Source organism: Anomalospiza imberbis, chromosome 6 (assembly GCF_031753505.1).
Source record: "Anomalospiza imberbis isolate Cuckoo-Finch-1a 21T00152 chromosome 6, ASM3175350v1, whole genome shotgun sequence".
Taxonomy (NCBI): Eukaryota; Metazoa; Chordata; class Aves; order Passeriformes; family Viduidae; genus Anomalospiza; species Anomalospiza imberbis.
This window is the reverse complement of record NC_089686.1, coordinates 37,220,320-37,236,039: the sequence shown is the minus strand read 5'-3', so window position 1 is coordinate 37,236,039 and position 15,720 is coordinate 37,220,320. Positions and strand designations below refer to the sequence as shown.

General features: G+C 47.0%; 1 long non-coding RNA gene across 2 annotated transcripts; it reads right to left on the bottom strand.

Annotated features, from left to right (window-relative positions):
- Positions 1 to 14: 14 nt before the first annotated feature.
- Positions 15 to 15,613, bottom strand: LOC137475776 (uncharacterized). 2 transcript variants are annotated; one of them, XR_011000072.1, is made up of 3 exons: positions 15,344 to 15,613; positions 11,206 to 11,308; positions 15 to 7,990 (listed from the first exon to the last, which is right to left on the bottom strand). It is a non-coding gene; the product is annotated as an uncharacterized lncRNA (long non-coding RNA). The 2 variants fall into 2 exon arrangements; XR_011000073.1 differs by having other exon boundaries at positions 15 to 4,337.
- Between the last annotated feature and the right edge of the window lie 107 nt (positions 15,614 to 15,720).

Below are 15,720 nucleotides of genomic sequence, written 5' to 3'. Positions count from 1 at the left end.
TGAGGGTAAGCAAGTCACAGAATTTATTTTTATTTAAAGAGGAACATCAGACCTTACAGGAATTAATTAATAAAAATGGTTGACACAGTCAACATATTTTCTGAAATTTCTCATTAAACCCTTCAGCAAGGCCTCATCCTATTATTCCTTATTAAGGATTAAAATTAAAGCTTTTTTTTTTTTTTAAGGGCTAAAGTTCCAAGCTTTTTCTTGGAATAGAAAGAAATATAAGTATGAAGTATATCCAGTCAGCCTTGCAATGGAAAGAACTTTCTAATAGAGGCCAACAGCCTGTGCTGGGGATCTGTGTTTTCCAGCATTTTCATTGTGTTCTTGGAGATGCAGATGGTGGTACAAATGAACTCTGTTGACAATACAGAGTTACAAGGAGCCTGTGCAGTAACTGATGCTACAGCCACATTTGAGCCTGTAAATACAATCCAAAAGTGTGCAGGACCAGTTTGTCCATAATTAGCAGTGAATGGAATCTAAATGAATAACTGTCATTTGGGGTCATGACAGTGGAGGAATTGTAATGTCATTTGTTGTCACTTGAGCTCAGTGCCTCATCTATGTGCCCTTTTAACTGCTGCTACACGGACCAAGAAGGCATCGTTACACCACAGTGTACTTAGCTGTTCCTGTTCATTTGGAGCTTGTGTTGCCTCAGCTTGCACTTCAGTTGTCCATCTTGTGTCTCCTGGGAGTTGGAGGCGTCTGACCAGGTGAGAGGTCTTCTGGAGGTGTCCCTGTCTTCATTCTGTTAATAGAGTTCTACCCCTAGAAGGATTTAGTCTCCACTTGTCTGAGTCTTTTCTGATGAAGAGGAAAGCCTCAGTATATCCTCCTGACCAGCTGCCTGGGCCTTGCAGGCTGCCAGCATGAGCCTCCCGTGCAGTGTTTCAGGCAGCTGGAGAGCCCTTTGCCCCAGGCTTCCAGCCACACCACCTCCTGCACGCTCATCAGCGCAAGCACATCCCACATCCCGGTGCTTTGGGACCTATGGCTGTGTCTGTCTAATCCAATTATGCATCCAGCCCAGCAGCCTGGGGTGTCTCACCTTGCTGGTGTGTTTGGGAATGTCCCCGCTGTCCCCTGTTTTGGTGGGGCCGCTCTCTAGCAGCCCTGTGCTGCCAGCAGAGCTGCTGTGACACAAAGCGCAAAGACCTGTCCTTGCTTTACTGGCGGTCACTTACCTGGTTCATCTTGCTCTAGTGAGGGTTCCCTGTTTTTTGTAGGGCTGTCAGTGTACAGGACTATGGTTCCTCAACATTACAGCTCTTGGCCCTGGCTCTAATGTAAGGTAGATGCTGGAAATCAGAGTGGTTGGACTTGAACCCGAAGATAGCATTTCACCTTGGCTGTCTCAGCTCTCAGCATGGAGTAGCTGCCAGGGACCAGGATCCCTGCCCGTGTAAGATGTGGATGTGACAGGGAGGTGTATCAAGGGGCAGTCACAGCTACGTGGGTGTGAGCAGGCAGGCTGCTGTGCTGTAAGAGCAGGGCTCAGTGTCTCTGCCAGCCTGCTGGGACCAGCTCTGAGGAGGAGGAGACAGGCTTTCCTGCTGCCTTTGACCTCCTTTCCTGTCCCTGCTGAACACAGGGCTCCCTGTAGTTCCCTTGTGTGGCGCAGAGCGGTGCCCCTGGCAAGTGCCCGTGCTGTGCCTCGTGGGCTGAAACCAGGCAATTAAATAGCAGCTAAAAAAAGATACGCAGACATAAGCTGTGCCATTTTTAGCGCTTTCAGCACCGATTAACTCCTTAGCGGCTGTATGAAACAGCCTGCCCAGCTCCTCCTGGTCTGTCCTGCTGGCCAAACCCCAGGCCTGCTGGAGCAGGGCTGTGGCAGCCCACAGCAGAGCAGCAGAACTGCGGGTGTGTAGCTCTTCCCTGGCTTCTCCAGGGCATGGGGCTGTACGGGCACAAAGCCTCTGGGCAAGGTCTGTAGGCTCGCGTGGGTCTGCAGAGCTTAGCCAAGCAATGGGCTTCAGTTTGCAGCTGAGGCTACTTGAGCATTGCAAGGATATAAAACTCTTGATGCCTTTGAGGTGCCACTGGATCTGGAAAATGGACTTTGGTGCCCTGGACTTTCAGATCCAGTGATCTGTGATTATTTTTAGATAAAAAATGTAAAGTAACCTCAGTATTAATACCAATCATCTTTAAAAAAAAGAGGCCAGAATTTGTTTTTGAAATTGTGCTGGACCTAATCTACATAAAAAACGAAAAGGGAGAATGAATGCATGACACAAGCTCACTGGTTTATGGAACACTACAGTGTATTTTCAGGCCAGGAGGATGGGGATGGGGACTGATGACCACCTCCCCTTCTCCTGGACCTTCTCAGAGTTAAAGTATGATCAAGACTTGTTTGATTTGTAGCAGCTTGACAGTTCTGTTTAACAAGAAGCCCATCAGCAGGACAATAAGAGCTTTACAGGTGTTTTTAGGACAGCGCACTACTGTCCACTGAAGGCTGTTGCAGCAGCACGTGCCGCTGTAGCCTCCATTTCAGTGCCTGGCCAGGATTTCCTGCAGCAGTGAGAGGAGAAGGGTGGGTCTGCACTGGAGCTGACTCAGTAGTTTGGCAGAAGCAGCTGGGGAAGCTGCTGCCAGTGCTTGCACCACCCATCCCTTGCTGCCTTCACAGTGGCCTGTGTGCCAGAGCCCCTTGCAGGAGCTGCACAAGCTGCTCTTGGCCTGAGGGGCAGGCGCTCCTCTTTCTCTCCTTCTTGCACCAGTCCTTCTGCCTGCTCAGGCCTGGACTCCTGAACCCCATCCTCTGTGTAAGGAAAAGGGGCTTAGACCCTGCTGTTTCCCACACTGCTCCCTGGCCTGCCATGACACACACACACACCAGCACCTTAAAGCCCAGGCCTGTGGCTACACTCGCCTTTTGGCACCAAGTCAATTGCTAAGCACGTGCTGGGTTTTCTCTTCTGAAGAGCAGCAGTGTTATGCTATATCCCTCTGCCCTTTTCCGCTTCCCTCTGGCTCGCCCTGCCCTCTGCATGGCTGAGGGCTTGCCAGCTATACTCTTTTATTCACAAAACATGCTCCAGCCTAAGGTGTCCTAAAACAGCAGTAAAATTTTTGAAGGGATCGTGGAATTCCTTGCTGAGTTTCTTTTCTCCTGAAGGAAAAACCTCAATGGAGACAAGGTGTCTGGTTTCTTTTGGTATTCAATAAAGGCTGGAGCTGTTGTGTAAACAGCAGCTAAAAGTGCCTCTTCCTGCAGGAGCTGTTGCCTGGCACGGGTGAAGATGTGATGTCCTTGGCCACGACCCCTTGGCCCCCGTGGCCCCCCATGGGGGCACAGTTCTTGATAAGACAGCCTTGTCTGTCCCTGCCTGAGCCGGAGGCATGGGCAGTGCTGAGCTTTGAGAAGGTGTGAACTAATGCTGTGCCTTATTTTGGAGACGTGCTGGACCTGTATGTTACTATAAAACGTTATGTAGCTGGAGTAAAACATGATTTGATCAACCATTAGTGTCCCTCTGGGGCCTGGCTGGAGCCACATCTGTATGCTCAGCCTTGGAAAGGCAGCAGAGCTGGACAAGGTCCCCCTGCCTGGGCAGCCCTGTGTGGGAGCAGGACACTGGGATGGATGGGGGTCGGTGGGAGCCCCACACGTGCCCCTCAGATTCAGGGTGGGGGCAGCTGCTGGCTTGGCCGGGGCTGGCTGGGTTTGGGCTGTGTGGGAGGTGGTGGTGTGGCCTCTGATGGGGGGACAGCTTATGGGGCTGGATAACTTCAGATGGGCCAAGCTTCAGCAAACTTCAAGCACATGTGAAGGTTTCTGCGTACGAGATGGATAATACAGCTGTACAATTTTCCTGCTCTGGTTATTTTGATACCTTTTGTAATGGTGTAGGTCTGATGTGATCATGTTTTAACTTCTGTTAAGGTGACTGGATATAAAACCATGACAGGAAAAGGTGGTGCTGGCAAGTCTTTTGCAAGGACAATGATTAACTCCTGCTCCCCAACCAGTGTCTGCACTTCTAGATTACAGTGGCTACTTGGTTTTAAAAAATGGCTCAAGCAGACTTGCAGCTTGTGACTGCTTTTGCAAAGCTTTGAATTTGCTTCCTTAGCTTTTGAATGTCCATGGCAAAAAAAATCTCACCCCACAAATGTTTTGTGGCTCTGACATGTGGGGCAATCAACTTGAACCGGGAGGCTTAGTCTTCAGGAAAAAATTTTAATAAACGGCTCCCACCAGGCGAGCTGAACTGATGGCAGCCACAGTGGGAATTGTTACTACTGTGCTCCAGTGTAGACAAGGCCTCATTGTCTGGCTTTGATGGGGAAAATGTCCAGTTTCGCAAAGTTTGCTGAGCAAGGGAGAAAATAATTATATTGCAGATCAGCTTACAAGGGGCACATTCATGTTTGAAAGAAAACTCAATTTTCATAGGGTGAGGAAGAAAATCATAACTGCCAAAGGAAAAAGCCAGCGGCGTTGGTGACCTACTAAAATTGCCTCAAGTCAGAAGTTATTCCTGGCTGAAGGTGAGTCCCAGGGGGCTGGATCCTTGGCTCGGGCTGAGAGGCAGACTGTGCAAGTGGGAAGAGTGCAGGAATACAAGCACTCCTCTGCCTCTGAAGGTGCTCTGTGCTGCCGGCACCCGGGTGCGAGGTGGACGTGGCAGAGAGCAGAGCCCTTGTGTGGCTGGACGGAGCTGCTGCTGCAGCTGCATTGCCTCAGGCCCCAGTGCTCTCGTGTCCCCAAGCTCTCCCATGGGCATTGCCAGGGCAGAAGCTGTGTAGCAGAGTCCCACATCCCCATCCTCTGCCTGCAGTCTCAGGCACCCACAGGGGCTTCGGGCAGGCCAGCACCCCGGCAGGTTACACAGCCCTACCACCACCCCCCGGTGTGTGACCGACCACAGCAGCACCACTGCCTCGAATCTGCCCAACTCCCAGTTTCCAGCTCCTGGTTGCTGCAGCTGAGATTGCATTAGCAGTATTTGAACAAAACATTGGAAGTGTTTCGCTTCATGTGCTTCTATTTAGGAAGACCACAGGGCAAATGGTGAAGGAAAATGTTTTACAGCACTAGGCTGGCTGTGCTGAGCCACATGCAGCTGGCCCTGGCTGCTGACTGGCTGCCTCCCACTGGCACTGGGAGTATTTGCTGAAGCCATTTTGGTTGTCTCCCCAAGGGGGAGGATGTAATTATCTTCTTTTTGCAAGATGGCATGTAATTTTCTCTTCACTATCTTAAAAAAAAAAAGGAAAATGGAAGCAGAAGCAGAAATGAACTGTGCAACAAGCTGATAACCTATTAATTCTTTCATTAGATTGAAAGCAAAGCTCCAATGAATCTAGTGCTATAAATCTTGGGGGGTTTGTGAGCATTTCTCTCAAGGAAGCGTGCACTCTTCTCTTTGCAGGAAGCTGCAACACCAGCAGAAACCCAGTTTGTTGTCATGGCAATGTCAGTAGTTGCCTTCTCTGTATGCCGAATCATAGGCACTCATAGGATCACAGAAAAATTCACATAGGAAAGGCCCTCTGGAGACCTATAGTCCATCCTTCTGTCCAGGGCAGGGGCAGCCATGAGATCAAACCAGACTGGTCAGGTCTTTCTCCATCCAGGACTTAAAAACCTCAAAGGATGGAGATAGTGCCTCTTCCTGGGCAATATTTCTAGGCTCTTGCTACCTGCCTTCTAGCCTTCCTAACTCTAGTCATTCTGAGAATAATATTTGGGTTTGCTGTGACTTTGGTATTTAGTCACCGTGTTTTCTCTTTTTTACCACCATGAGAGTGTGATCTAGCTATACTTTTATATTTCCCTCTCAGTCAGTCGTCCTGCCAGACAACTAATGGGCTGTGTGCAATCTTGTATTTGACATTTGTTTTCTGCCCACATTGGCACTGCTTAAGGAAAGCATCCCTAGTCAGACCTGTATTTGCACATTAGCAAAGGAAACAAATGCATCCATCCATACAAGTTAAATGTGTGCTTTGGTGCTCTTCAGATAGACTTGCAAGCATGCAAAACTTGCCATTAATCCCAGTCCTTCCTATTTGTTGTCATCTATGTGAAGTGTGCTGGACTAAAGAAAGGGGAGGGCGTGTATTTCTGTGTGTCCTAGTCCTGAAGGGCACCCACTTGCCAACTCTCTTTTAACAGAATTGTTTCACGAGTTTTGTGTTTCACTCTCCTCCTGCTGGTATCGTATTTAGTATACCACGTCCTGTCCAAGGACCAACTGTTGTCCAAGGTTTGTCTTGCTTAATTGAATTATGGTTGCCATGGGGAGTGGAAAGTTCAGATTTCATTCTGCATGGTGAATTTTGCAAGCCAAGGTATATTACAGAGAAAGGGGGAAACCAGGATATCAAAGCTTGTGTCAAGGAACAAGAGGTTAAATGGAGGGGATTTTAAAAGGGGTTTAGGGTAATTTTTTGCCTTAGTTCCCAAGGAAATTAAGTTAGAGTTGGGTACAAAATTTAGGCTAATTGGAAAACCCTCTTGTTGTGCCTATCTCCATGTCGTCTCTCAGCTTGCTGGACAGAGTCTACCCTGGGTCTGAGTTGTGCTTTGTATCTGACACCTACTAAAGTCCTCTCAGAGTCTTTCTAGAGAACCAAGCACAAGCAAAGGGACAGGCATTGACTGCATTCTGCTAGGTAGGATACTAGCTACATGTCAGTAAGACTACAAATAGATGCAGTGCCAGCATTTCTGGTATTTGGTTTCTGAACAGCATGACATGTAGTTTGCATTTCATTCCCTGTGCCTTCCTCCAGCATCTCTAAAGTGAGAGGCTGGAGTTCGTGCTCAGGGACGCCACAGTGCTCAGCCCTCTACAGGCTCTGTGACTCATATGGGCCTCAGTACTGACCTCCGTGCCAACCTGACATATGGACCCCAACACAGCCGTGCCTGCAGGAGGGGGACACAGAGATGGGCACCCCAGAGGAAAGCAGCAGAACATCTCTGTGGGAGGGTCTGGAACACAACAGGAAGTTTTGGGGAAAGCTCTCTTGCAAGGTTTTATTTTGATGTTTACTTTTGTCTTTTAAGGATGCAAAAGGCAAAAAGTAGTGCAAAATAAAGGAAACATTCATGAGATGTTCCTCTCCAAGCAGGAGTTCATGAGAACAGATGGGAAAACTGAGGTAAAAAGCAGTGCCTGAAACCCATCCAGCTGAGTATTGCCCAACAGCATGAGAGATTTAGTGGGATAACTTCCATGCTCTGTTGCATTTGATTTTCCAGCATTCACACTTCAGACCTCATGGGGAGGGCAGGGTTGTGACATAAGAGGAAATCTGGAGCATCATCATTGTGCTAAGTGTGATTGGGGGAGCAAAGTGAGCAGCTGTGAAAACTGATTCAAATGGGTGGGTTTCATGGCTTGCAATATAGTGCTTGGACATCATTTGTTATTGGAGGGATTTCTTATTTGCTTGCTCACAGTTTTGCTCTAGTTCTTTCATTTTGCTAACAGTAGTAACAATAAAAGGCATCTGTGGAGGCCATATAGCACAGTCAAGCTGTAAGATCTGTCATGCTGTCTTTTTCTCTGGGCAAAACCCAAAGCTTCCTGAGTTCTGGTTTACATTGTCAGCTTGCTGCTGAGCACCAAGAGCAGGACTAACTCCAGCCAGGGCACTGCCCGCTTTGGGCCTGCAGAAGATATTCATGCTGTATCGTTCTTATTAATTACAGCTCTCTGGAAACATAAGGCATGGGATGGAGGAAAATGAAACAAACAGGCTTATTTAGGTCAATTACAAAAGTACAGGATAATTGCAAACAAAGTGGCAAAACAGGAACGGTCCAGGCTCAGAGGAAAACAATGTGAACAGTGACCTACATTCTCCTGGGGAGTGGGGGGAGGTTAGACAGCAGGCCATTGGGAACACCAGCTCAGCAGAGAGGGGTTTGCAAGCATCTCTCCTTTCAGATCCCTGGGCCAGGGCCAGCCTCTGTGCTGAATGCCATCCGTGCAGTCTGTGCAGAGCTGGCCTAAACACATAAGAACATTCAGGCAGACATCAGCCAAGTGATGCAGTGGCATTGTTCCTGTCTGATGTTTAGCCCCATAGAAAGCTGCATGGCCTCTTCTGTGAGGGCAGAACCTGGAAAATAACAGCTCCCTGCTTTCCATTGCAGAACAGTCTGGGAGTGAAGATGGTTAGTTTGTATGCTCTTGCTTTCGCTGCCAGAGGGAGGACAAGTGAAGGACAATGAGTTGTTTAGACACATGCTGGAAAACCTATCTTGTGATCCCTTTCTGTGCCTGTAACAGTAAGGAGCTCTCTCTAACCTAACCCGGCCCAATATAACATAGCTCAACCCAACCTTTCTACAGTGAACTGGCCTCTGGGTGATCTTAAAGCAGTCAAGCAGCAGCTTTCAGTCTCTTCTCAGTGAGCCTCAGTCTCTTCTCAGTGAGCCCTTGCAACTATTTTTAAAACATTTGTGGAAAGTAGCTCTTCTTGACTACCTTTCACAAACACCTTAAGCCCACTGCTAACAAGATGAAGTGTATGTACAAGATGTCTTCAGCCCTGCTCACTGCAAGAAGTTTATGGGCCCAAAACTGGGAAAGGTATAAAGTGATTGCTCTAAGGGAGGCCTTTATCCCTCCTCACAGAGTTCAATGGTAATTTCATCCTGTGGTAGGTATTTCCAGAGAGCAGTAATTAGGGAGAACAATGGAACACAAATAACTCCCACAAACGGGAACAAGGATTTGGCATCCCCTATTTAAGTACCAGCTCAGTCAAATGCTTTCCTATCATGTGGTTTTCAGATCTGGACTCCCCTTGCAAGTAGGAGTATCCAACATCCAATCTCTGTGTGCCTGCTAGCCCTGGCACCTGTCCAGTCAATGGGAGACAGTCTTCTCCTATCTGTATGGTGCTGCTCTTGTCTCTACCCACATCTGAGGTCCCAGGTAACTGCGGTCTAAATGTGACAGAGTTCATGCAACGCTGCAGTCCCACCGAGGGCTTTTGAGACTGTCAAACCATTTGGTCCTGTGTGTAAATGGGGCCAGACTCTGCTAGGTCTAAGCTTGAAAGGACCCTGTGGATTAGCCTGGGTACCATGTCATGGCTTGTCTGAGCAGCCAAAGCTGTGATATGTCAAGTTCACTGGCCCAGGCAGTGTCTGAGCTGAGTTTTGCCTCAGTACTCGATGTTTATCCTCCCTTGTAACCTCCACGCAGCCAGCAGGAAGCACAACACATTTACACTCACTCACATTTACATTGATGCTACCACATAGCGTTCTCATCCCCTGCCACTGAGAAATGGACAACAAAGACAGGTCCTGCTTCTGGTGCAAATTTAATAGGGTTGTAACATCATTTATCTCTCTCCACAAGCTGGCTAATGCACAAATGTGTGGGCCGGGTCAGAGCTAGTGGGGATAGCTGTTCACACAACTAGTGAACAGCTAATGTACTAGTGGAGGGGCTGGAACAGAAGTAGTGGGGGCTGTGGCCTTGCTCTTAGGGAGCCACTAGCCCCTGCAGTGCCCTGCCAGGCTTGTCTGCCCCTGCAGCACTAAGGTGCTGGTGAGGCTCTCCTGAGCACTGCTCACCACATGTGCTGCCCAAGGTGGCTGTGGGAAGTCCAGCAGCCATTCCTCCAGCCTGCAGTCAGCCAGCACAGATTTCTTTTTATCAGTCACATCTGCCACACCACAGCAGGCTTGAAAGCACACCTCACTGTGCACCGGATGCACATGTGCCTCAGGCACCTGTGAGTCAGAACATGGCCTTGCTTTGACAGCTGAATGGACACATGTGCGCACTTTGCTAATTACGTTAAAAATAGTTTTAATTGAGAGCATGGGTTTTGCTGATCCCTTGAAATAGAGGAGTGAGACATAAGCAGACTCATTCACCTGTTACAATAGCAGAGTCAAAATTGAAATGGATTTGTAATTTTTTCCTTCAGTTTAGGGGACATTCTTCTAATTCAGAAAAAAATGAGTGTAGCTGTGCCTGGGATTTACAAGTACATCTCTACAAATTTTGTCTTATTTCAGAAACTATCAGTCCTTAGTGGATACAAGCCTTTTCTAAGCAGTAACTTTATGCCTTCAGCTGGACTTTCTATACTACACATTTTGTTTGCATTCCCCATAGTTTCTCTTTATCAGCACAATTTCCTAGCAACCAGCTGAATGGCATTCATGCATGTATGTTTTTCTTTTTTTAAAGCACAGCTGGGATCTATGATATGAGCATATTCTCCCTGGATGCGTTATGAACCATAGATGTCTACATGGCTTTTCAATGGGAACACATGAAGAAAAGATCCCGTGTAACTGCTGGCTGGATTCTAAACATTTCAAGTCAGGTATCAGAAGCCTGATAAAAAGGCCTAAGCTATGGTTGGAAACAATTTCCAGAAACGCATTCTGCTTATCCCTTGTAGCTGTGGCAATAAATGAGAGAGAGGAAGGGACAAAGCTCACTGCCAGCAAACAAGGCAACAAAAGCAACTAACTCTGCTTGGGTTTCATCACCTGACACACTGTACATTGAGCTTTGGAGGCCCCTGTATGTCCAGAAAATAAGTCTTGGTGCCTTTTGCCAGGGCAAATTCATATCTAATTAAGAGGCTAATAATGAAATTATTATTAAGTTCACAGTCATTTTCATGGCTGGAGAAAAGTTAAACCTGAAATGCCCTCTATATACTGCCTGGTAGCTGCTTTTCTTCTTTTACACTCTACTTGTCTAGTTTCTCATATATTGTACATATATGTTATTTTTATTCTGGACTAGACCAAAGGTGTTTATCTTTCTTCCTTCACCCTCTCTCCACATCTGAGTGCCTGCTTTTCACTACTCTAATAAGAAGTCAACATGAGGAAAAAGCCATAATGGCCCTGCTGAATCAACATCCTGTGAGGCTGAAATGACAATCATTATCCTAACTGGAAAGCAGCACTGTGGTCCTTTGGAGGTTGGAGGGTAGGCAGCTCTTATAGAAGAAGACCAAATGCTTTTCTTCCACAGAGTTTAAAGCTTGTGGGAAAAATGTGTTCTCTGCTCTTCACTTGGCCTGAAAGCTGCTCAGGAACATAGCAGTGAGGGTATGGAGCAAAATGTCTGTCCCCAGTATTTCTGCAGGCACATGTGAAGGTGGTCAACCCATCCTCTGAGCTGTGTGGGAGCTATGAATCTGCATGAGTGTGACGCTGCTCCCTGACTAATTCACCTGGTCACTGAGCTGGCCTCAATTGCTCATGCTGGCTGCCACAGCTCCCAGTTTGGAGCTCCCTCTAGGACCAGAGAGCAGGTCAGCTCCAGCACACTGGTGCCTGAAAAAATGAAATCCTTTCTTAGATCTGTTTCTCTGACAAAGAAAACAAATTTAAAATGGCAAAACCCCAAGTTGATCAAGCTGCCACCCAGGGGCTTGGCTGCAACATGGTATCAGCACATCAGGGTTTCAGAGGCACAGAGCACCTTGCAGCCCCATCACACAGAGAGTTTGGAAAGCACTTAGTGTATCCAGTCATGGGACTACATCTGCTCTGAGTATGTCAGCACAGCTGTCTGGAGACTCACCCCATGCTCCCTGCCTGGCCACAGGTAGTGAGAAGAGCTTGTAAGGAGAACAAGTTCAAGGAAATGTTTACTATCATACTCAGAGGACTCATGTAGCACTTCTGCTCTGTTGCTTTGTGTCTTCTTTTATGTGCTCTTATTTTATCACTATATTCTTAACTAGGAAAGTATCTTCTCTTTTTTTTTTTTTTTTTTTTTTTTAATCACTTCCAAAATGTTCCTTTTGCTCAGATCCCTACAGGATTACAGAACTACTGCAGAATGCTATTTCTTAGAAAAGCACAGAGGATTTCTGCAGCAGAGAAAAACATTTTCAGATACTTCATTACCTAGTGCTTAAAAATATGGCATTTAATTTGTTGAGGCATCTGTTTCATTCATTATTTAAGGCATCCCTCAGAAAGACTTTTTTGAGAACACATAATTCAAGACCACATGCTGGAAATGTCAAAGATAAATGATATAATTTATTCATGGTACATTATCCTTTCTGTCAAGGAAGAATTCATGACTCCAGAGTGAAGCTGAAAGTCCTTTTGCTTTTGGTTATCATTAACTGATCTCAGTAAAGGTGTTGCCCTGTGGAGATGGACCCTACAGGGACATACTGTAAAAACACAAGCCTTGTTCAGAAATAAAGGTAATCTGTGACAATAGTGAAGAGGCAATAATGGCACAACAAAAGAAACAGCAGCAAGTGCTGGGGTGAACGAGCACAGAGTGAAGCACTTGCCCCAGCAAAAGCCACACATGCACCTTTAATGAACTTTGACACAATGACTGGTCAGCAGATTACCACTTTGACTGCTGCCATAGGAAAGCTTATTTTGGACACCATGAGCAAGAGCAACATCAGGAAGCTTGTCATGGAGCAGTAGGTCTACCAATTGCTTCTAGTCATGTCACTGGATGAAAAGCAGTTTCTCCATTTCAGGTGGTTTGGTATTTCTTGGAGGATAGGGCTGGGAGAACAGAAGCCAGGCAGGATAGCATCATCTGCTCTGGCTTCTCTCCAGCTAAAGCTCTGGTGGTTGCAGAGTCAGTGCAAGGGTTTTACACTAACCTTTCATAAATTTGATATTAAAATTGGAAAGTCGTATACCTCTAACAAAGAAACAGGTGTGTGGTAAGACTTGTACTGCAAAACCTAGAGGAAACTGGTGTTTCCTGCCTGTTTCCCTTTTGTACTATTGAGATCAAAGGAAAAAAGAGCAAGTGTTTTTATTAATGAAACTATAGAAAAAGTTTCTTTAAAAAACACTGGTAAGACCTTTCTCTTTAGGACAAACTGAAGAAACTGTGACATTTCATGCTGCTTCAAAAATAACTAGAAAGGTAGTATGCTTTAGTCTGAAAATCAGAAACATCCATTCCCTGTCCCAGTTCCTTTTCAGTGAATTTAGAAGTTCACTTCACAAAGATTTGTAATCACAAATCACATTATGCTGTGCTCAGCTTCCAACAAAAGGGGAACAATTCCACTTGCATTTAACAGCGTCTCCCAAGCATACATCTCAGCTGTCCCTTGTTTTCAAAGACATCCCTCAGTTCTTTCTCAAATGTATACATGTTTCTCCCAAATGTGATGACTCTGATGTTTTAGTGTTGAGCAGCAGAAATTTAAGAACTATTGACTACATTTTTTTTCCTTTGCAGTGCCAGGTCCCAGTCCTGTACAGGCTGGTGCCCTTTTCAAATTCCATATCCACTGTGAGTAGTTCCACTCACTAGAATTGATAGTCTGGATTAAGCTGAGCATATGTGTAAATCTCCCTAGAAGAGGGATTTTATTTTTGCTGCAACAGCAGGCCTGTTTTCCTTCATGAGTTTCTCCTCACCCTCAGCATGAAGACACTATTACTGAGCAATAAGACAAGGAGTTTGGTGGGAATGGACAATATTCACATTTTCTAAAAGAATCCTTTTCTTATGTGCCACCTCTCGGGTTGTAGACTGTGTCTGGGGCTGAAAGCTAAGACACTTGTATGATTCCATGGTTCTATATATACACTCTTAGCTCCATGGACATCAATTACTTCCATTTTAGAAATAATTGCAATGTTACCAGCTCTTGCAATTTTATTATAAATCCCAGGAAATTTGATATCTTTCAAAGTGACATAGTTCCCAGAACCTTATGACATATTGATGCAGCAACAAGCATGGATTTCTCTCTGGCATATATATCAAAACAAAAGCTATCAAAGGTTAGACACTGACATTTTAAATTCACTTCCTGCAAGTTACTGATAGAGATTAGAAGCATGCCCTATTATACCTCTGGGTGTTTTCATCAATTTATGCAGGTTTCTGACCAGATAAGCCTTAAGATCCTAGTCCTGCAAGCCCTTGTGCCTGCTCAGAATCCCACCTGGAATGCAAACAAACTTTTCCTGAAATTCCGGTGGTGCAGGTTCACACAGTCACAAGCTGTGATGCTGGCAGTGTGCTGGCTACCATGGGCAAGACCATAACCCATGTAGATCATTTGTCATTGTAAATCTCTGCCTGAACTTCAGCAAATTTTCACAGCCTGTATTTTTGGAAGGATCATCTCCAATTGCTTTGAGTAGTCTGGGTTTGAGTTAGTCACTGAAGACAGGGCAGTCACCAAAGACAGAAAAGGGAGCAGGTCACCCACAGTAGGCAACAGGGAGCCAGAAAGGTACTCCAAGGATGTAGGACAAATTGCAATAAATGGCAGGGCATGTTCAGGAAGAGGGAGCTAGCAGGACTTCCCATGCTATGAAAGGCTGGTTTCCTTTCCCCCTTTAAGGCTGTGGTGTGACCAGTGTTGATACACACCGTCTCTTTGGGCTGAGAGAGAGAGAGATACATCCTAAATGTATGCCCTCTGACAGCAATTCAGGCTTGCTGGCTTGTGAAATCTGCCTCCCCACCTCCTCTCTTGTGGCTAGTAGCTGCCATAGCATGGTAGGGCAGCTGTCTTCCTACTTGGGAAGCAAAGGAATTAGCACAGTGGCTTCTGAACTCTTCCTTGGGGAATGGGTATTAGACAGCTCCAGGGCAAAACCCTCTTGCTGCCTGATGTGTATTTGCTTCTAGGCTCTCACCTGCTAGGAGCCAGCACACGAGTGTCCAAATTTTTGACTCCATTGGTGTCTTGATGTGCCAGCGGGCTGCCAGAATCCTAACAAAAGCTTTGAAGAGCTGAGGAGAGAAGGAACTCCAGGACTTCCTCATAGCTGGGAACCTAGGCAGTGGGGCCCTACTTTGCCATTGAGTGGCTGTGGGCTTCTGTGGTCATCCAGGAATACCCAGCTCAGCTGCTTATGGGGATGGCTTTGCCAGCAGCCTGCACACCACCTCTGTGAACATCCTAGCCCCAGTAAAAGATCCACACACCAGATGTGAAGTGTCAGCCACCCCACACTATGAGGGCACACGGTGACATCCTCTGTCCCCTCTCCCACCCCAGAGCAGCAGGATGACACAGTCTCACGGTCCCCTGCCCTGTCATTCCTCAGGAGGCTCCTGTTGTGGCACAGGCAGGATGTGGTGACCAGCCAGGAATGGCCAGGCAGGTGTGTGGGGCAGTCAGGACACTGTGACACCCCCAGTGACAGCAACACCCCAGGCGTGGTGTGCCGACCCACTCTGAAGGGGAAGGAAGCAGATTTGTAAATGCTTTTGTTCGAAAGGAACAACCACAGCCAGAGGGTCGGCAAACAGCGCGGGTGAATTGCAGACACACAAATTCACACCAACAATTCAACCTGTGTGAGACACCAAGATGGGTTACGTGGCATCTGCTGTTGTCCTACCTCTTGTATTATGCACGGGCCAATTTTCCACATTTCTGCTGTCGCTGTTCAAGGGATGCTCCATATTTGCTTAGCTGTTGTTGGCAAGTGTAGTTTGGCTATTTTTGGGAATTGCCATATCAAGTTTGCAAGTCGTGCGAACCCGCGTTCCATTTTGCCAGAGACACTACAGTAACAGGTTCAACCAGGGAAAAGATGGACAGGGGGACAGGGCACGGTAGAGGCGGAGGGCGCAACCATGGGTCCTGAGGGGCGGCGGCACGGCAGAACGGGCCTCTAACGTGCCTTTGCCCTTCCCCCGGGTCTCACTTGGCTCTTGCGGGGGAGGCGCACCCTCGGATCCCCATTAGAGCGCGCCAGCGCCGGCGGCCGCCCCA